Raw genomic sequence first — 23,135 nt, 5'->3', positions numbered from 1 at the left:
ATATAGAGACACACATATAGAACAATCCTCTTTATGAACAGGCCATGGTATGCATGCAACTCATTGCACCTTTGTCATAGGGACATTATCCACTGTGGAAGGCCAAATGCACTACGTGCCATTGAAAGTACACGGGTGGCATGAGGGGTACCACACACTCACTGACCAGGGATCACACTGTGCCTCACAGGCTACACCAGGATTATGTACAGCACCTCACAGCAGTCACCTGCCCCAGCACACTGATGCTACCTCAGCAGAGTACACAGACACACACAGGTACAGGACAATCACATGGCATTGCCAACTGCGGGTACACACCTCACTCTGCCCATGTGCCAGTAGACGGGGGGTGTCACAGGTGTGGGGCTGGCTCAGCACGGCATGCACACAGCACTGCTCCCTGCTCACATCGGATGGCCAGGCTATATCCATCCCTCATGCTGCTTGTGTGCAACACTCCCCATATGCACTCACCCACATGACAGGGAACTTACACACACACCAATGTGCAGGGGACGAACACGGCCTTTGGACACTCACAGCACAGGTACACTGAACAAACACACATCCATGGGTACTGACACCTGTCACACTGGGGGGAACACAGGATCACATCAGGACTGTGGTAACAACATCCCCAGGAGCAGTATGCAGGCAGAATGTGGCATGCACCTTGCATTCATTGTCACAGTAGGCACTATGCAAGTGAGGAGTGCACACAGGAAACACAGCATGCTCTGCATGGGTGACATGAGGCCTTCCACACCCTGGGACCCACTCCAAACAACAGTGCATGTCTGTCACACATGGACACAATGCCAGAAGTCACTGTCACACAAAAGGGGCACAGTCTAAGCTAGTGGAGTCTGCACTCACCTGAACCCCTGGTCGACCATACAGGCTCTGGAACTGTGGGAGGATCACATCTATCAGGGCAAGGTTCTCCTCCTGGGTGAATGGCTGTGACCTCTCCACAGTCCTGGACATGGTGCCAGAGGAATCACTATCAGCAGCAGTGGTCATGGATGAATGGATGTGCAGGCAAGTGCTCTCTCATGGGACCTGGCTGCCTTATATATGCCTGGCTGGCCTGTTCATGTATAGGAGTACAGATTGATTGGTCAGTCACATTTGCATCCTACGTTTCATCCAATCCTTTCAAACCTACCCCAGTGTGTGGCTTTGCATGGTTTCAGTTTTGATGATGATGTCAAGTCAACATCCACATTGCAACAATGTAGATTCTTTCAAACTGACTTCTGCTGGGCACCTGGTGCTCAAATTCAAAAATCTAACTCAGTCTCCATGGCAACCATCATGCATTTAGGCCCTTATACTTGTCCCTCATGTGTCCCCTATGTGTTTTCATACATTTACACACAGGTACGGTGCGTTCCACGCCCTAGGGCACCCCACAAGCAGTGATACGGACCGTACACGCGCTTGTACGGTCCGGATCACAATATGGGCGCTGGCGTATGCGTACGCCACAGTAGTACGGACCGTACAAGCGCTTGTACGGTCCGTACTACTGTGGCGTACGCATACGCCAGCGCCCATATTGTGATCCAGACCGTACACACGCTTGTACGGTCCGGATCACAATATGGGCGCTGGCGTATGCGTACGCCACAGTAGTACGGACCGTACAAGCGCTTGTACGGTCCGTACTACTGTGGCGTACGCATGCGCCAGCGCCCATATTGTGATCCGGACCGTACAAGCGCTTGTACAGTCCGTACTACTGTTGCGTACGCATACGCCAGCGCCCATATTGTGATCCGGACCGTACAAGCGCTTGTACGGTCCATACTACTGTGGCGTACGCATGCGCCAGCGCCCATATTGTGATCCGGACCGTACAAGCGCTTGTACGGTCCGTACTACTGTGGCGTACGCATGCGCCAGCGCCCATATTGTGATCCGGACCGTACAAGCGCTTGTACGGTCCGTACTACTGTGGCGTATGCATACGCCAGCGGCAATATTGGCCCAGGGACCCTATACACGCACTCCGAGCGTATGTACGGTGCGTTTCACAACTGTCAGTGGTGACAGGCGGCACACAGACAGGAATGGAGCGGTCAGATATTGCCAAGGGTGGACACCAATGCATTGTCTGTGCAATACCACATGTGTGTGACACAGGTGTGTCAGGATGTGATGTAGCACTTTACCCCTGAGGTGTGGGCAAAGCACATGTACGATGAGCTGTGTACACATGTCGTGTGTGATGGTGCGCATTGTACCACACATCCCCTGCACTCCTTTGACATGTGTGCATGTCGTACACACTAGTGGAGCCATGAGTCACTTGCATGTCCCAGTCACGGACACCCGCACCTGTCCCCTGATGCCAGGTACACGGAATATTACACATGACATGTGTATGGCTGCGTTGCACGCTGCAACCATGTCATGTGTGTGGCATGTGTTTCCATGATTTTACTGTAGGTGTGTGGTCCAATGCATCAGCAGTTGCTGCTGCCAACATGTGTCTGTGTGCAGATGGCCATGGCACACTGTTCCGCACACCAGCCCACATATGTGATTTGCCATGAGGTGTGTATGTATGCAACTACACGGAGTATCAACACAAGTACATATCCACATGCTCTCTATGTATGTTCTGTCTCGACATGTACTCCTCCAAGGCAATGTGTGTGGCCTGTCCTATTCCTATGACATGTGACCAGTGCATATCGCATCCAACAACCTGTCTGTACCATACGCATACTACTTCTGCACATGTGTGGATGTCTGTGAATCCTGTGATGCGTGTGCATGTTCACTTACACTGGCCCACAGCTAGTCTCATGCCATGTCATCGTGATCTTGCCCCCCTTCGTTAGTGGCTGTCCCTTGGTAGGAGTGTCTCCTGACTGGCGTACGTGTCCAGGAAATGCGGCACAGACCTGACTCAGAATGTGGCATATGTGTATTGGCTGTGTAACATGTGCTCAGTGCATTGACAATGTCGTTGTACAGTGCTCACTCTTCGGTGTTCCTTCCATTTCACTGCAGGGCTCCGCCTCTCCCTCGACGTATGCCAGACATGGCTGCCCTGCATGAACGGGACTGTATACGCCGCTACAGATTCAGCCAATGGTTGATTGATGAGTTGACTGGCCGGCTGGAAGCACAACTCCTCCCGCGCCACAGGTATCCCAGTGCACTGACACCCAAGTTGAAGGTGATGGCAGCCCTACATTTCCTTGCCACGGGTACGTTCCAACATACCATTGCTGATGTCGGGGGCATGTCCCAGACGATGTTCAGCCGTGTTCTGCATGATTTCTTAGAGGCCATGTTGGTTCACCTGGATGAGTACATTAAATTCCCAATTCGTGAGCAGTTGACAGATGTCAAGCGTGAGTTCTATGCCCTGGGAGGGATGCCCCATGTCATTGGGTCCATAGATGGGACACATGTTGCGTTGGTACCACCACAGGCACAGGAGGTGGTGTATAGGAATCGCAAACATTATCACTCCATTAATGCCCTTGTGGTGTGTCTGTCCAACATGGTGATTTCACATGTCTGTGTTCGCTTTCCAGGATCAGCACACGATGCCTTCATCATGAGGCGTAGCAGGCTGCCTGAAATGATGCTGCAGCTGCGGAACGAGCGAGCATGTATTGTTGGTGGGTAGACTCTGGCAGTTCAGTGTTTGGCGTCATCTTCCAATCTCACTGCCTGTGCTGACACACTTCTGTCCATGATGTTTCCTTGTAGGGGACGCTGGCTATCCCAACATGCCATGGCTGATGACGCCTGTCCGCAACCCCAGCACGGCTGCCGAGCACCGCTACAACAACGCACATGGGCGGACCAGGAGAGTCATTGAGAGGACGTTTGGACTTCTGAAGAGCCGATTCCGGTGCCTCCACAAGACCGGCGGAGCACTCCCATATGCCCCGGTGAAGGTGTGCAAGATCATCATCGTCTGCTGCATGCTGCACAACATGGCAGTGGAGGAAGCTGTTCCACTCATACTGGATCAAGATGACCAGGACCATCCACCCGTGGAGGATGAAGGCCTTGGTGACGGGGCAAGTGATGTGGAGGAGGAGGAGGCTGTGGAGGACATGCGGAGTCGGCTCATACGCAACTTCTTTGCTTAGTGGTGAGTTCCAGTGTCTGAGTGTGCACGCATTGGGCCGTGTGTGGCATGTGTTGCAATGTGTGTGTCCATCTGCATGTCTGCCAAGTGAGTCAGTGGTGTGTATTGAAGTGTCACTCGAGTGATGGCGCAATGGAAGGATGTTGTCTGAGGGTCATCATTGTCACCTGTCATGTTGACAACATGATACGTGTTGTGTACATGCTTGCGGATGTGCTCCTTTGGGCTGACTCCTTGTGTGTCTCTCTTCCACAGGTCCATGGGCATGCTGTCTGCTGGTGGCATTGTTGTGCTCCTGCTACTCCTCATGAACACAGCAACATGTGCTGATTCTGCATCACATGCACGGGCAAGTTTTGAAATCTCCTTAGGGTAAGGGATGCCTCACGGCGTTTTGGGTGTGTGAATTGTTTGTAGTCTGTGTGCACTTCTCCGGTTCATGTGTGTTCCATTTACATACATGTGGATCCTACATGGGGAACATGACATGGGGCAGGCTTCACCTGGAGCCATGGTCAGACTTGGTGACTGTCATGTGGCAGGGGATTGGGGATTGTGATGAGGCCATCATTGTGTGTAACACTGACCTCGGAAACATACAGGTTGCACCGGGTTGACATGGTGTGTGATTGCCCCATCAGGGCCTCAATGGTGTATAGCGGCCTCTCCGTGGCAGCAGGGGGTGTTTAGCTGTTATCCGTCACTTGTGTGCCAGTTCAATGGAATACCAGCATCTGTGTTGCAATGGGGGGTGCCAGTGTTGCTCCCACATGTTCATCCACATGACCTGTGTATGTGTTGACAGAGTATCATTGTCATTCCAACACACATGACTAATAAATTTGTCCCTCTGTCTCCAAGGTGCCTCTTCCCTGTCAATGGTGGCCTGTTGCCACTGTGCGTGCGGCATGTCTGGCATAGTTTTCAGAGGTGGTGCATATGTGTCTATGTGTAGAGTGACAAGATGCTAGGGGTTTGTCAGGGAGTGGGAACTGTATTATGCACAAGATGCACAGTTCCATCCACCTCAAGGCAAGAGAGACCATCCCCCAGGGCAACTACAACATCCGTGTCGAATCCTACCCTGCAGTCTACCGACATGTGCCTTACGACTCCCATGATACTTGTCCATTTCCGGAGTGCATCTACACAGCTCTGCTACTGCATCGGGCAACCAGGCCACATCAACGTCCAAACGGGATGGGGGGAATGTTTCACAGCCAGCTGCAGGATGACCTTCTCGATCCACGCCCACACTCATGATGCAGCCCACAACCCCAACACAACCATATGGCACTGTGATCCAAAACTCCATTCTGGCATCTCCATGCATCCAACCTCGGGCTAGCCACCATTCTCAACATCCGCCTGACGCAAGCATGCAGGACATTGTAGGGACACATGTCTAGACATACCTGGGAGCGGCAAGCCAGGTCACTCCACATGATCCCTGACCTCTGCGCATGACTGTTGCTCCCCTGAATGTGTCTGTAGCCACAGTTGTGCGGGAACCACTCAGCTGGTTGGGCCCAGCACAGGTGAGTATGGTACTCCATGTCTGTATCAGATGATACATTGGGACCCATGTGTGTCCTGGGCAAGACTGCGACCCCACGGTTTGGATGGTTGGAGTTAATTCTGAGATCAGGCATGCTTTGACTTTACGACACACACATGTATTGTAATAATGCAGAATCACGGCATCATCTTGTAAGTGTGATTAATTTATTTGTGGTGGGGTACGGGTTTGTGGGGATGACAAGAGGTGCACAGCGGGAGTGTAGAATCCAAAGTTCACTGGGGGAGTTGGTATCCTTGCCGTAGCAAAATGTCAGAGTCCATGCCACAGTCTTCGTCAACATAGGTCAGACAGTGACCAGCAAGTCCATGTGGCAGAGAATGTCATGTGCTGCTATTGGGCCAGAGGGCCAGGTGCCAGGCCAGGTGACCTGGGAGATGGTGATGTTCTGCTGACTCTCACAGTCTTTTTCGTGGACGACCCACCTTCCTGCGGGGACCCTCGGAAGCAGTCCGTGACGATGTCTGTGACGCTCCGTCGGATGAATCCTCCTCCTCCTGATCCCTCCCTGTGTCTGGTAATGGCCTTCGCCTGGTGCCACAGGGAGGGTTGCCCATGTTGTCGGCAATCCGACGGAGTACACCGGTCATTTGGGTTTGCACCGCCACGAGCTCAGCCTGTCTATCCTCCATCCTTCCTTGGTGTTGCAGTTGACAGGCATGTTGCTGGGACTGCAGGGTCTTCATCTCCTGGAGGGTCCCCTTGATGTCATTGAGGGTGGACGCAATCTGGTCCATGCCCCTGGTGTCACGCCGGTATGTATCCAGGATGTTGCTGACCTGGGACACTACCGGGTCCTGAGCTGCCTGGTCAGGTTCGCGCCTCCGCCGTCCTCCACTCATGCCACCCCTGCCCACGTGCACCTGGCCTGCCGTTGTGGGTGCATCGGGTCTCCGGGACCCCTGAGGGATGGCATCTGCGTTGCCGCCTGCCTCCACCTGGGTGCCCGGAGGACCGTGTCCCTCCTGGGCAGACTGGCTGGGTGGTCGTGTGCGGGCAGGGCTCCTGGACGTCTCCTGGGATGTGGCAGGAATGGGGGTGGTGGTTGGCACAGTTGTACCTGACGCAGGTGCTGCAGGTGGTTGGACACCAGAGGGGCCAGGTTGGTCTGGGTCATCCACGGAGTGGTGAGAGTCATCGCTGGCGGTGGGGTCCTCATCCCGCGGAGCCTGGTCCTGTGAGACTTCCCCCCCAGTGTTGGGGGGTGTTCGTCGACGTTGACCTGTGTGTGAGAGAGACAATGTTAACAGTGTCACATGTGGCATCCATGTTTCATGCATTTCTGATTTGGCACTCTTCCTCTGGGTAGTTGGATCTGTCTTGCATTCCTCTCACAGTGCACTTGTGCATGGGTATGTCCCTTGGCCACAGCTGTCAGGGCTTTACGCATGTGTGAGACACAATCTTAGTTGATGCATCTATTTGGGTACACAGTCAGCAGTGTGGTGTGCGGGCGTAGCGAGCCATGCAGAGGCGCCTTACGTGTTGCACTGTACGTGGCCAAATGGTGTTTTGCCAAGGCAATTTGATGTTGCAGGTAGGGGACTGAAGCATTTGTGACAGGGTTCTTACCGACACAGTGGGTGGGTATACTGGGTGTGTGGTTAGGTCTGTGCCTGCAGCACGGATGGACTCGTGCACAGATTGACACATGGACCGGTCTTCATCTACGGAAGGGGGGGTTTGAGGCACTGCCAGACCTGGTCTGCATGCACACAGTCCACCGGCTGACGAGTGGACATGGCCACACCACCCAAGGGTGATTTAGTCTCCCTGTGTCTCCCTTCCTCCCTCCCTCTGTCACCCTCCTCCCTCCCTCTGTCGGTCTCCCTCTGTCACCCTACTCCCTCCCTCTGTCTGTCTCCCTGTGTCCCCCTCTGTCTCCTTCCCTCTCATTCCCCCTCTCCCTCCCTCTCTTTGTCACTCTCTGTCACTTCAGGCCAGCTTCCTGGGCACACACAGTTAGCCGGTCTTTGAATGGCCATTGGCTTGTTCATGTGAGTTAGTCCCTGTTCTCCGGGCACCCATTGGGCAGTGTGTCTGAGTGTAGGATGCTGCTGTGGCGGTGTGTGCTGAGACTCTATCAGAGCAATGCATCTTCATTGTCTGCTGTAATGTGCAAATTGTGCCTTCAGACCCATGTCATCCTGCATGGCAGCCACCATTTGCAGGCAAGACAGTACTGTGTGGGTACACACAGTTTGTATGGCTGTGCCCTGGGCCATATGGGCTGAGGGCATTGTTTTGTGCTTGTGAGTTGCTCAATGTTAGTTTTGATGCCCCCACTCCCAGCATCGACCACATCCTGTGTTGTGTTGGTGTTTTGTGTGGCCTGTGACTTGGCATGGCCCTGATTGATGCATGGGGCATGGAGGCGCTAGTGGCATGTGTGTGTTTGTGGAGTGTTGTTGTGTGCGGTGGTGGCTTGGGGGGGTGGCATGCATGATTGATTGTGTATGGCATCCCCCCCATGTGAGGTGAGTTGTTTGTGTACTCATCAGGGTCTGGGAGTCCAGGCAGTCCGTGTAGTCCCTCCACCGCCAGCGTGGACATCACCTTCTCCTCCCAGGGATGGTATTGTACCGGTCTGGGGGGCGGCCCTCCTCCAGTGATGTTCCCCTGCTTGTGATTGTCAGTCATCTTCCTCTTGACCGTCCTCCGCAGATCGTACCACCTGGATTGGCACTCGTGCCTGGTCCTTCTGGTGGTCCCAACAGCATTCACAGAATCGACAATCCTCTGCCACATGGCCGTTTTTTCGGATATGCTGGTCTGTCTGACCAATGTCCCAAAGAGCTGTGGCTCGACTCTGAGGATTTCGTCGACAAGGATCTCCAGCTCCTCCTTTGTGAACTTTGGATTCTTGGTGGTGGACATGGCGTGGGGTGTGGGTGTGGATGGTTGTGGGGGTGTGGGTGTGGATGGTTGTGGGGGTGTGGGTGTGGATGGTTGTGGGGTGTGGGGGTGGATGGTTGTGGGTGTGTGGGTGTGGTAGTGGAGGTGTGTGTGTGAATGTGATGAGGGGGTGTTTGTGTAGGTGGTTGTGTGAAGGTATGCAAGTGTGAGGTTCAAGTATGGTGGTGTGGGTCGTCTGTGGGCTCTGGCAGCAGTGGGTCTGTTGCAAAGGCTCATGGTTTGTGTGTGTGGTCCATTTTTATTGGTCCATTTGTGGGTGTGGCTGTGTTTGAAATTTGTGTGGGTGTGTTATGAGGAGTGATTGAGTTTTGGGCCTCTGTTTGGCAGTTTGGCAGTTGCAGGTGAGTGTATGTGATGTTTGTGGGGTTGTTGGGCATGTTTGGTGGTGTGGGGAAACTCTAATTGACTCTCCTTGTGTAAATATGGTTTGTCCTGGTTCAGTACGTGTGTTTTTGGCGTCAGTACGGTCCGTACATGCACTGGTGGGGGTACGGTCCGTACATTCCCTGGTGGGGTGTGGGTACGGCCCTACATACACGGGTGGTGGTTCGGTGCGTACATACATGGCTGGGGGGGGTTCGGTGCATACATACACGGCTGGGGGGGGGGTTCGGTGCGTACATACACGGGTGGGGGGGGTTCGGGGGCGTACATACACGGGTGGTGGGGGGTTCGGTGCGTACATACACGGGTGGGGGTTTGGTGCGTACATACACGGCTGGGGGGGGTTTGGTGCGTACATACACGGGTGGTGGTTCGGTGCCTACATACACGGCTGGGGGGGGTTGGTTGCGTACATACACGGCTGGGTGGGGGTTCGGGGGCGTACATACACGGGTGGTGGTTGGGTGCGTACATACACGGGTGGGGGTTTGGTGCGTACATACACGGCTGGGGGGGTTGGGTGCGTACATACACGGCTGGGGGGGTTCGGTGCGTACATACACGGGTGGGGGTTTGGTGCGTACATACACGGGTGGGGGTTCGGGGGCGTACATACACGGCTGGGGGGGGTTTGGTGCGTACATACACGGGTGGTGGTTCGGTGCGTACATACACGGCTGGGGGGGGGTTCGGTGCGTACATACACGGCTGGGGGGGGGTTCAGGGGCGTACATACACGGGTGGTGGTTGGGTGCGTACATACACGGCTGGGGGGGTTCGGTGCGTACATACACGGGTGGTGGTTCGGTGCGTACATACACGGCTGGGGGGGGTTCGGTGCGTACATACACGGCTGGGGGGGGTTGGTGCGTACATACACGGGTGGGGGTTTGGTGCGTACATACACGGGTGGGGGTTCGGGGGCGTACATACACGGGTGGTGGTTGGGTGCGTACATACACGGCTGGGGGGGTTCGGTGCGTACATACACGGGTGGTGGTTGGGTGCGTACATACACGGCTGGGGGGGTTCGGTGCGTACATACACGGGTGGTGGTTCAGTGCGTACATACACGGCTGGGGGGGGTTCGGTGCGTACATACACGGCTGGGGGGGGTTGGTGCGTACATACACGGGTGGGGGTTTGGTGCGTACATACACGGGTGGGGGTTCGGGGGCGTACATACACGGGTGGTGGTTGGGTGCGTACATACACGGGTGGGGGTTTGGTGCGTACATACACGGCTGGGGGGGGTTTGGTGCGTACATACACGGGTGGTGGTTCGGTGCGTACATACACGGCTGGGGGGGGGTTCGGTGCGTACATACACGGCTGGGGGGGGGTTCGGTGCGTACATACACGGGTGGGGGTTTGGTGCGTACATACACGGGTGGGGGTTCGGGGGCGTACATACACGGGTGGTGGGGGGTTCGGTGCGTACATACACGGGTGGGGGTTTGGTGCGTACATACACGGCTGGGGGGGGGTTTGGTGCGTACATACACGGGTGGTGGTTCGGTGCGTACATACACGGCTGGGGGGGGTTGGGTGCGTACATACACGGCTGGGTGGGGGTTCGGGGGCGTACATACACGGGTGGTGGTTGGGTGCGTACATACACGGGTGGGGGTTTGGTGCGTACATACACGGCTGGGGGGGGTTTGGTGCGTACATACACGGGTGGGGGGGTTTGGTGCGTACATACACGGGTGGGGGTTCGGGGGCGTACATACACGGGTGGGGGTTTGGTGCGTACATACACGGGTGGGGGTTCGGTGCGTACTTACGCGGGCGGGGGGGTGGAGGGGTGTTCGGCGCGTATGCGGGCACATGTCTCCATGGTTGCTATGGGAGTTCGGTTCGGACGGTGTTTTTTGCGTACGGTTGTGAAATGGGGAGGACGGGAGGGATCGTACTTGCGCTGTCGGACTTTATTTTTCCGCACGGTGGGTTTTTCGACCGGGGACGTGTCGGTGAATTTTCCCGACCCGAGGACGTGTGGGGAAATCTTCCCAATGCGATTCGTATGGACTTTTTTCCGTTCGAATCGTACTTGGCAGTTTGTACGCTACTTTGACGATTCGGACGGAAAAAAATCCGGATACGAGTCGGACGGGGAATTTTTTTAACGGATCGGAATTGGCACCTTAACATTTAATTTTTTTTAGACCATTATTTCACATATTGGTATTTCTCACATTTTTCTAAAACACAAACCATATTGGTAATATTCACATTTTTTCAAACAGAATTTTATTTTATATATATGTTTTATTTTGTTTAACTTTGTTTCACATATTTCGATTTATTATAAAACCATATACATTTTTAATACGTACATATTTTATTTTATAGGAAGTTTGTTATACTTTTTAATGTATATTATACATAATACTATATTATATCATCTATTTTTACAATACTATTAATTCTATACTTTTTTATATTTTCATTAGACATTTGTTACATATCTTATAATATTTTTGCACATTTATTAACATTTTTTAAAATATTTTCAGGCAAAGTCCTATTTTTTTTTATAGAGAGGTAGTCTTTTTTGTTTGAATTTAGTGGCCATCTGTTTGCACTAAATCAAATTTGGTGGTCTATTTGTGTAGTTTTTTTTCAGTTACCTGCTTCTCAATGTTCAATAAGGGAAGAACTTTTGAAAGATCTTTAAAGTGTTTTGGGCATGTTGAATATTTTGCCGATATCTCAGTATTTTACAATAAGAAATTTGATATTTGACAAAATATTGAGATAAAAAATCGTCATAACAAATTTTGTGTCTAAAATATAGTAAGTAATATCGATTTTGAAAATATCAGAATCATTAAATATAATTTACAAAAATATACGTGTTTATAATATTGTTTTTTAATTATTAATATGTATATTGGTATATATATTTCAAATATATATTTTATAAATATTTTGTATAATTATGTTTTTAATATAGTTGTTACATTTTTAACCAGATTTAGCGCCGGCCAAATCATGAGTTGCCTTACAGCTGGCATGAATGTGGTGGTCCAACCACCAAATAAGAGCTGGCAGAAAGGGAGGGATATAAGGCCAAAACTCACCTCTACACTAACCCTGGACGTAGTTTGCATAATAGCGCTACACGTAGCTACACGAAGTGCACTTCTCGCTATGCGAACTGCATAGTGCACTGTGCAAAATGCTGTTCGTACTGATTGCACTGTGCCGGATGCATGTCCGCACTGTGTAATCAATGCAAACCGCATCTTGCACAGTGCAAGCAGTCGTTTTCTGCCGCTCAAGTAGATTTGTACTCGAGCGGTAGCTTTCTCAACGCGGACTGGTAGTTTCTCATCACGAGCTGTCGCGAGCATACGCAACCACTCGCAATGAGAAACCTGGACTCCCCGCGTTGAGAATCTCGCTGGGAGGTTTATTTGCCACGCTCGCGATCAGTAACTTGATGCTGCTGATCGCAAACGAGGAAAAAGTCTCGCTGGGATGTTAATTTGCTCGCTCGCGGTCACCATCTTGACATTGAGGACCGCAAGCAAGCAAAAAATGCCCACTATGCTACACTACGCGTGTTTGCACTGTGCTACGCGCAATTCGCGAAGCACGTAGTTGCGCAAACTACACGAGCGTAGCGTAGTCCTCTCTACACATCATGTGCCACCATGGAGTTAATAGTACATGTGCTGCTGATGCTGCTGCACCTGCTTGATAATGTCCTAAATAGGTCAGGGCTTTGAATACCACACCGCTTGCAGAGTTTGCAGAGTATTTTGCACTCCATGCTCTGCGTAGCATGCAGAGTTACGTGGAGATTTTTCATCACTTGCACCTGCTGACGTTAAGTTGGTGAGTGAGGAAAATCTTACTCCAGACCACCTACTGACAAGATTTGTCAACGCGGTGGTCGCGGATGGCCGCTACCTCTAGCATTGAGAAACATTCTGTTCACATTGAGTAAGCTGCCATAAGAGTAGAATATCGACTTGAGCGGAAGAAAGAAGCAGCTTCCTCTAACGCTGCACAAGGTGCCATTCATGCTGATTTTCCAGTGTGGGACAAAGACCCAGCACTAAAACTCAGCATGAACGGCGCAACCGAACACACTCTGCGGATTGTGCAAATACGCATATTGCTGCAGAGTTTTTTGGTCACTCTGCAAACTCCACCCAGGCATAGTCCAAAACCGACACTGTCATGGACGCAACCGACAGTAAGCCATACTACTACCTGTTTCCATACACTCCTCAGCAAAACTATGCCCTCTTCCATGGACCTGAAAAGGGTTTGAGGTCCCTTGATCAAAATATATTTTGTGGTACCCTGCATGGGATTGTTTTAAATGTATGACCCAAGCACACCTGTATGATGCTCTCCTTGGCCAAAACACTGAAACTACAAAGGCACATTGTACACAAATGGACATATGTTCACAACCCATAATCAGTGACAGTGATGTGTGCATTCAATTTTGTCACACAACAGCACCTTCTTATCAATATCGCACCTATTAATCTCCGTGACACCCTCACATTGCACGCAACCCAGGTCCTCTTTTGATATCAAAGATACATCTCTATGGTTTAGTCATGAAACTGGAATACACCTTCTCTGCTACAACTCTGTATTGGACTCTCACCCACATGAAAGGTAATGTCAGTAAATAGGATTACAAGAATCAGAGTGAGAAGCATTCTAAGGGCACAATTCAACAATCTTCAGAATAGGTTTGCCTCTACCATGGGGAACGTTAAAAGGCTGGGGGCCTAGGGCACAGAACATTTTGCACATGCCAGGAAACCTAAATGTGCACAGGACCTGTGGATTGAAGTATATCAGGAACAACCAATAGTATATCAGTGTGCCATGTATGTGTAGGTAATGTGTAAGGGAAAGTCATGAAAGCAAACAAAGCACTAACAGCATTTGTCACACATCTAGATAAAGTAGGTGTCAGGTACACACAGGAAAATGGATACATATTCATACAAAAGTCCACAAAGGTATGACAATTTAACACCCTCTATGTGTGGATAAACAAATATATAACTTCAAACGTCAGCCCTTTGCTCTGCAGCTGGGGACTATATCCCCCAGATAACAACGCGGTGGCGGTCATCAGGAGGCACCGGGAGGCGCACAAAGACGCTGCTGGTTTCCCGCAGTGCAGGACCTTCAAACATCAGCACCTTGCTCTGCAGCTGGGGACTACAGCCCCCAGATAATAATGGATAGTAAACCAGTATAACATTGCTTACATCCATCTCCTGTGGTTACCCAGGGGGAAGCTGGGTCTGTTTTGGGGAAAGATCAATCCAAAAACGGAGCACTGAAGCAAATTATTTATACAGTTGGGAGTGAGCATGCGGGTGGTAGATCTAGGTCTAAAACTCAGAGTACTACAAATAATGTAAATGGTACTGAACCATTTAGACCTCCTCCCTGTCTGACAAATGATGCGTCTGGCCCACACAATTCATTAAATAATGTTAGCCTGTATCTTCCACCGGAATGCTGCCCATATGATGCAATTCTAACAAATGTCCCCCGGCTTTAGGGTAGATTACAAGAATCCACAAGTCAATTGAAAAATAAGGTATGCTACTGGTTATCCCAAAATACAGAGTACATAAATTCTAGTCATCTTGACATTCTGTTTTTTTCAGAAGAATTAGTTAGGTTGGCCACCTATGAAAGACCACTCAAGGTGATTTCATAGTGATAAATTGTCAAAACCCAGAACTAGCAGGAACACTACTCAGGAGTGCGAGAAACCAATCTAGATGGGGTACAGAGCATGGGATAGGCATAATGCCACTGGGTTTCTTTTACAGACAGCTTAAACCCTGTGGCCCAGTCAATCCAGAAAATACCCGATTAGCACAGAACCAGCAGATGAGAAAGGAGCAATATCCTCTTGTAACTAGCATAGATATGAATCACTTACAAAATTGGATAAACTAGATTGACTAAAGACTAGTAATGTCGTTTTAATGACTGCCCAGAGCACGCCACAGGCCGGCAATCCTGTGGAAGATCAAACATATATCAGCCTCAAAGGAACAGTAAACCTCATCCTGGTTAGTCCACTCAAGAATAAGGCTTACATCAAGGACTCACTAAGAGATAGTCCCACAATAAGACATCTACTGCAGAGAAGACCTATTTTTGTTTCGCAGTTGAATATTATATCCTGGAATATTGTAGGGATACGGTCCAAACTGAATGACCCGGAGTGGGGTTTACTAGTGGATAATTGCCATATCTGTTTGTTTCAAGAAACATGGGCAACAGAACAGATTCATAGGGTGGGTTTTTCCATGTTTAGCCTAGAAGCCAGTCAGTCATCATCTGGCAGACCTGTGGGTGGGATGTTGATCTGGGTCAAGACGACACTGGCTTGCAAAATCAAGCACCTAGAAATAGATTCACAGGAGATCCTTGGCATTGATTTGGTATCGTTTAAAGGGGATAATCATGTCAGACTAATTAATATATATAATCGGTTCAAAAGCCCCCAGAAGCCCTCTGACACTATGACAATGCTTACAAACTTCCTTGAAATCTCCAAAAATGAGTACCACCTCATTACAGCTAGTGATTTTAACACAGCCTATGAGCCTGTATAGTATGTACAGGAAATAGTTCAGGAGGAAGAACAAGATAGAGGTGTCAGAAGGCTTCAGATTCCAACCCTCAAAAGATGTACTACTGTTGGGCTGCAGGTTTTGTCGTTTAATCTTGCTTATGGGGTGCGTGCATGTAATGGGCGGACACACTCAGATGTCAAGGCAAATTACACCGTTAAGAGGGGGAATGTCAAAAGTATAATTGGCTTTATTATGGTAGACCTTGTGCTTTGGCCACAAGTCAGTGATATGATCAATATCAATCGTGAGGATAGTGATCATAATGCACTGCTCCTAAGTCTTTCTGGTTTCCCTATTTTACAGCCCCAGATAAATCTGGTGAACGCGCCTGTGGTCACAACCAATAACAACAGGAAAGTCAAGAGGGCAAATGTAGTTACTGATGGTAACCTCCTGCCTAACATCTACAAAGAGGTGGCTCAGACATTAGTGAACCTGAGTAATACTAACACAAATGATGATACCATCTTGGCTAGTTACCAAGAATGGTCGAACAACATCTTGCCCTACTTTAGCGGCCATGGAAGGTCATTTTCGGTTAAACGTAATAATGCCCCATAGTACAATGAGGAATGGAGGCAAGCAAGACTAGGACTAACAGTGGCAGGGATGCGGCCTGATACAATTCATAAAAGAAGGCAATACAAGAAAATACAGGAGAAGGCCACATGGTGTTGGGAAATAGAAAATTGGCGTACTTTAGTTGAGGCATCTAGGCAGAAGGATTGTCGTCTATTGTAGCATCTCTTTTCAAATGGGGTAACCCGCCCGGTCAGCGAAGATGATTTCTATATTCATCCACATCTTTGGGAAGAGTATTTCCAGGCATTATACTCTGAGTAGGATTCTGAGTCTGAGGGTGAGGTAGTGGAGCAAGCTGGGGTTAGCAATGAAGTGCTTGAGGCAAAAGAAGTAGTCAGTTTTTCCTTAATGGAAACTATGAATGCAATTAGCTCATTAAAAACCGTGAAAGCTCCTTGGCTAGATAGACTACCAGGAGATCTTTATAAATCTGAACATAAAATATGGGGCCCTCAACTCCACAGAGTCTTTAATGCCATCACACTTGGAGGAGACATCCCGGCAACCTGGACAGGTGCTGAAGTAATCCCAATATTTAAACAACGGGAAAAAGGGGACCCTGCAAACTATTTGCCCATTAGCCTTGAAGATGTGTCCCAGAAAGTTTTTAGCACAATGATCCAATTGCATCTCCATAATTGGATAGAGGACAATAGCATACTCTTGCACTTGCAGGCAGGGTTTAGAGCCTCCACAGGAACCTAAGATCAGGTGTTCCATTTTCTTTTGCATATATATGGAAGGAGTTAAGCTCAAGAAGGGCCATCTTTACGTAGTGTTTGTCGACCTTAAAACTGCATTTGACTCCATAGATTACACTAGGCTCTGGGCTGCTCTTAGGGATTTGGGACTCCCCCATGGCCTGCTCCAACTTTTAATTTGCTTACATCACGATAATTATACTAAAATAAGGTGGAACCCCGATGGTAGTTTGATCAATAATATACCGATTATGAAGGAGTGCGCTAGGGCTGTGTGCTGGCCCCAACCATGTTTACTTTGTATATGAACGGGCTTATAAGTGAGTTGTATGACTGTGGAGGTGATCCGCCCAAATTGGGAGGCAAGTTAATACTGTCCCTATTATTTGCTGACAACACTTTGCTTATATCTAAAACTCCAATGGGAATTCAGAATGTGCTTACCAAATTTGCGACAGCTTGTAAAGTTTGGGGCCTTGAAATTAATTGTTCAAAAACAAAGCTTATGGTTTTTAATCCTTATAAATCCACCAAGGGGAAAGTGAGTCTTGACGCTCAATCACTAGAACAGGTTAAGGCCTTTGATTATCTGGGTGTAAGAATTAGTGATAACCTGGCATGGACTCCCCAAATTCAGAAAAGTGTGTTGACCCTTCAGCATGTGGACTGTGCAATTTAAAGAGAGTCAAACGTCAGCTTTCACCCAATTTGTCCTACATTAGAAATACACAAGGCAAAAGGCTTGGGCGCGGCTCTCTATGGGGCTGAACTGTGGGGATTGGAGCATATTAATGAGCTAGAAGTGACTGAATTTTTTTTTTTAAGAGCTCTTTTAAATCTCCCAAAGAATACATCCATATTAACTTTACGCCTTGATCTTGGTTTAAAGTCTATTTCCCACTATGCCGTTCTCAAGGTGCTCATGTTCTGGATTAGACAAGTAATACCCAAGTACCAGTAAAGGATATGGTGGAGGAACTATTAAATGTCCAAAGGAAATCAGGTTGTTTGCCATGGTTTGAAAAAGTCAAAGAGTGTTTTTTAAATTGGGGCTGGGGAACATGTGGGATGATCCGCAGTCTATTACAAAACGAATGATACCACAGCTCAAAATAATGTACTGGAATTGTATTGATTCTTCTGGCACTGAGTACAGGTCACTTGGCATTTTAACTACAAGTTTTTTAAATGTTAAAAGTTGTTTTAACTTTGAAACTTACTTGGATGATGTTGAACCACCCCAAGCATGAGCACTTTACATACAATTCAAATTTGGCACTTTACCTTTGAATGCTATGAGAAGTAGGTGGGCAAGCACTACTGTAACCCCTATGTGTCCGTCTTGTAACTCCACTACAGAAACTAATGTACATTATGTTTTTTTCTGCCCTGCATATGCCAACCTGAGGAAAACATGGATCACTCCTGCTTGTCGGATGTTGTCTTTCTCTTGCCCCTCAGATGCCCTCCGTGTATTTAGCTCTAACACGACAAGGTGGCTTGTTTTTATTTTATCTAAGTATCTTCTCTATGCTTGGTGGCGGAGGCCTAAAGTGACCATATAAAGCTTCACTGCAGGAGTGGACATACCTGTAGTAAAGTCTCAGATTGGGACCCCAGTGTAAATAATGATGCAGGATTAACGTTATAGCTCCTCGCTTTTTAACGACTGTTATTCATTTTTTTATTTTAAAAAATACCTTGCTCATGATTTTTAACATTGTCTATGTATTCTTATTGATGAAATTTTGTATGCATTGTGATTTTTTGTCTTGTGTATGATCATGTTACTGATCGAATAAATAAGTAAATAAAAAATATATAACTTGAACACATCAAACACATATCCAACCTACATCATAGGGAGAGGTGCAATCTAAATGATGTCGACAGCGGGCAGGCCAAGCTGAAAAGCTTACCATATGATATAACACCCGATGCAATGGTTCCCCAATCTGATTTCATCCCACATGAACATCCATCCCACATTTCCCCAGGTCCTGCGTAAAACCAGCACTGGCTCCAAGTACGGATCATACCAACCATTTCAACTTTATTAGCAACCAGTGACGAAACAAACACAACTGTAGTTACACATCAATAACTATAATAACTATACATCAAATAGTTAAAAAGGTAATGACAGTACCAATGTCTTCCAAGCAGTCAAAGGTTTTAATGACAGTATGCCAAAACATGATGTAAAACAGAGGCCCATTGTCAGTCGATTCTGTAACCATTTGCAAACAGCACAATCATGGTCCACCAAACTTGCCCTTACTGCCAGAGAAGCTCCTCACTAAGGGGCCTCCATTGGGCATTACAGGCACCTCGAAGATGATACTTGGGGGGCTGCAGGTTAAGGAGGGGTGGATTTTGTTTTGGGAGGTTTTTTTGTGGTCTTTGAACTGGTTTTAGTGCGGTGGGCAACCAGTTTCTCAGGGGTGGCATGGCATGTGGAAGGTATGGGTTGGTCTTTGAAGGGGGTATTTTGTGGTCTTTGGGCTGGGTTTAGTGGTTTGGGTATCTGATTTCTCAGGGGTTGAGAGGGATGTGGAAGGGATGTGTTATATTTTGAGAGAGGTTTTTGGAACTTTGGGAGGATCAGTTTTTATAGGGCTAAAGGCAAGGGCAAATAACACCTCCACAAAAACATGGGATTAGCATGGGGAGCACCTTTGCTCCCGGTCTGGCTGGTCTCTATGTACACCATCTTGAGACCAGGAAGATACTGCACCAGGATAACCCGTTCCACGACAACATCATACTCTGGAAACGCTACATCGACGATCTACTGGTGATATGGAGAGGTGACGCCGAATCCATTGGAGCATTCATGGTCTGGCTCAAACAACAGAACACCTATCTTAAGTTCACTCATACAACCTTAAACACTAATCTGGTGTTCCTAGACTTGAATATCTATTCGAACAGAGGCATGCTCAAAACAACCATGCATTTTAATCCTACCGCGAAGAATTGCCTGTTACTATTCAATAGTTTTCATCCCCGACACCTTCGAGACAACCTCCCTTACGGACAGTTCCTCCGCCTACGGAGAAACTGTTCCGAACCCACTGTTTTTGAAAAACAAGTGTTAAATGGTAGCGGCACCTTCAGTCGATAACCTTCAAGTATTGCCCGGCGGTAATCGCCTCTTATACCATTCGATGATTAACCAACAAAAGAGGCAGGCGCCGGAGACTGGAAGGCAGGAAACAAAGTTTTATTCCGTCGGAGCAGAACACGTCAGATCGGACAGCAAGGTATCGTTTCGAGGTGCTCTACCCACATCTCTGAGGCCTGGCCTCTTATACACAGGTTTATTGCTTTATTACACGTGACACATTCTTGTTAAGACTTTGATGTACGGAAAGGCATCCTTGGAATCCCCACTTCAAGCTTGTTCCTACACAGATCTACAGTGGAAGTCCCCACCCCGGCCACAGTAAGAGATGGCTATCACACAGGTGGACATTCCGCCAATTCCCGGGGGTGTGTGCGACTGGTCGGGTCTCAGGGGGTGGGGGCCTTGATCTACTGTAATCCCTTTGATGTGAGGTGTTTGCCTTACAGTGGGGGCAATAAACTGCATCCGCAGGGCTAGGTGATGGCCTGGGATCGGTTCGGACAATCGTGCGCAGAGGAAGGGGGTTATCAAAAGGACGCATGACCATGTATGGGATGAAAGGAGGTGTTGGTCAGGCACGGGATGTGGTTCCATGGCAGGGTCGCGCAGAAGGAGAGGGTTTATGGCCCCTATATGAGAGAGCGGGGGTGGCCGGCGCGCGGGGGTGGGGTGTTTGCAGCGCCAAGGGAACGTGCTGGTGATCGGCGAGGGGCAGAGGGGCCATGGTGCTTTCAAAATGGCTACTGCTTAAGTGAGCGTATGGGCCTGAGAGGGGACAAGGTGGCGCCGATTATGTTAACATTGCAAACCAGATTTTAACAGTCCTCCCTTTTCAACATATCTAGCCAGCTTGTCTAGCCAACATCTATCTTCGTTAAATTCTTAGCCACGACATCGTAAATGCTTTCATGCGTTCCTGTTTCAAAGTACAGAGTCTTAGGACAGACAGGAATAATCTGACACAATTGTACATAATTACATGTAGTTGATGTGATAGGCGAGGTGGTAGCGCATACAGAGTTACATCAGCTGCGTCATATGTCAGACCCGGAGATAGGTGGAGGGAAGCTTGATTAAACACAAACCTGATACTGTAAAGAGTGGTCTGACAAAACAAGGAATATTACGTACATTACTTAAGGCCTAGACTTCGTGTGGATCAAACTAAACACCATAGTCATGTGTACGGCTGATGCTATACAATTGTCATTTATACTAAGTTAATGTTTCTTAACTATTAGTTTGCAGTTGGAAGTGACCGATAAAAGACCTTGGGAACTTGGTTGGAGGATAGTCAATTAAAAGGTGGTTGGGAGAGGAATTTCAACTCAACATGAGTTACAGTCAGAGAAGGGGGGGGTAATGTCCACAAGGAAGTTCTTCTTTCCAGTGTCCTAGTACCGCGAGCCATCACTGGTGAGCTCTCATTGTTCTTCTTCTTTCGTTGGCACTTTTGAGCACCGGCGGTGGAGCTAAGGTCCAGCTCAAATCCAGGTTTTCACGTTGCAGGGTGTGACCACTCTTTGCTCTCTGATCACAGTCCTGTTTTGTCCTGTTCCTTAACTGATCTTATCATAGGTACCTTGAGACGGGGTACCCGCATTTCGTTCCTTTTTCGTCAAGTCAAGTTCAAAATCCCATATGGAAAAGAGAGGGGGGGGAGTAGGGACGTGCCTTGGGAGGCCGAGGGAAGAGGGGGTGGAGTGGGATCGGATCAAAAAGCGGACCAAGGAGAGCAGAATCTTTTAGCACTGAGCCCATCAATCGGGCTCGACGGGCTGGGACTTCAGGCATGAGCTGGTCAGTGAGCAGGGGGCTTCGGGATAGCCCTTCTTTTTATCGCTTTCCATGCTGAGAATGGTGCCTCGTCCCACCTCTTTTTGCTCCGTGGCTCCCCCTTGGTCAAGGCCATAGATGTTCCATGATCCGCAGCCAGGCTGTGCGTCACGTCCAACCCCTCTTCTCCGATGGCCGCATGTTATCTTTGAATGAGTACAAGAAACAAAATCTTAGAGAACTGGTAGGGAAGACGTTTACACATTTCATTCTTTCTCCCAACCCCAAGTAGTCGGGGAAACGTTTATCGGTCACTCTATGGTGGATGTCTATTAACTCTTATGTCGGTGTATGCTGCTAACTCATTAATCATTGCTGTGGTGCAGGTTTGCGAGTGTTCCTGCAAATTTCCATCATCAGGTCTGTTAGGTGTTGATTCCTGTACCTTATAAATGTGGCAAGAAGTCTGACATCTATCAACTTCCTGGTCTATCAAAATTCGAACCGGCTTCTCCGGTAGAGACTCGTCTTTCTAACACAAGCCCTGTTGATTCATAATTTTCTCCAGGGACTGCTAAGTTTATGAAAAAGTGTGAGGTGCTACGGTCATGGGCTCACAAGTATCTGTTTCGGGGAGGAACACAAGTTAAACATTTTTCTTGCTGGAGACAATAGTTAACCTTTATTAGTTTTAGGCGATGTATCTTTAAAAACAAGGTCATTAGCTGTATTGCTTAAATTGTCCAGGGACGGCTAGTACAGGACTGGGACTATTCTGGAAGGACGGGGTGCTTAGACGCTCTATTTCTGTGCAATGGGCGGGGCGATTCTGAGCGAGGGAGGTGGAGTCGTTAGAGCCATAAAACAAAAACCACTGACAAATAGTTCCCGTGATAAGGGCCAGATTGGGAGACATTAGTCGTCTTACCTGTCCTTTCTTTCTCAGCCAATTAAGATTCAACATTTTACAGAAAGGAGAGGTAGTCGTGTGGTAAACTGCGGTCGTTTTGCTTCTGTCAATTTGTTCGAACACCGTTGTGTTTAGGCCAATTATACATATACTGAGGACGTACTGTTTCGTCATCTATTCAAAAGAGGGCAAGGGAGCTTTCAGCGAGGAAGAGAGAGAGAGAGAGAGAGACAGAGAGAGAGAGAGAGAGAGAGAGAGAGAGAAAAAGACGTGCGCACCAAGTAGGCTATTTGGTACACGTACGACATAAAACGAGAGAGAGAGAGAGAGACGTGCACGATAATAGGCTACTTGGTGTACACACAACATAGAGCAGCACGAGTC

Source organism: Triturus cristatus, chromosome 6, assembly GCF_964204655.1.
Source record: "Triturus cristatus chromosome 6, aTriCri1.1, whole genome shotgun sequence".
In the NCBI taxonomy this organism is placed as follows: Eukaryota; Metazoa; Chordata; class Amphibia; order Caudata; family Salamandridae; genus Triturus; species Triturus cristatus.
The sequence above is the reverse complement of the archived record's forward strand: the minus strand, read 5'-3'. Positions refer to the sequence as shown.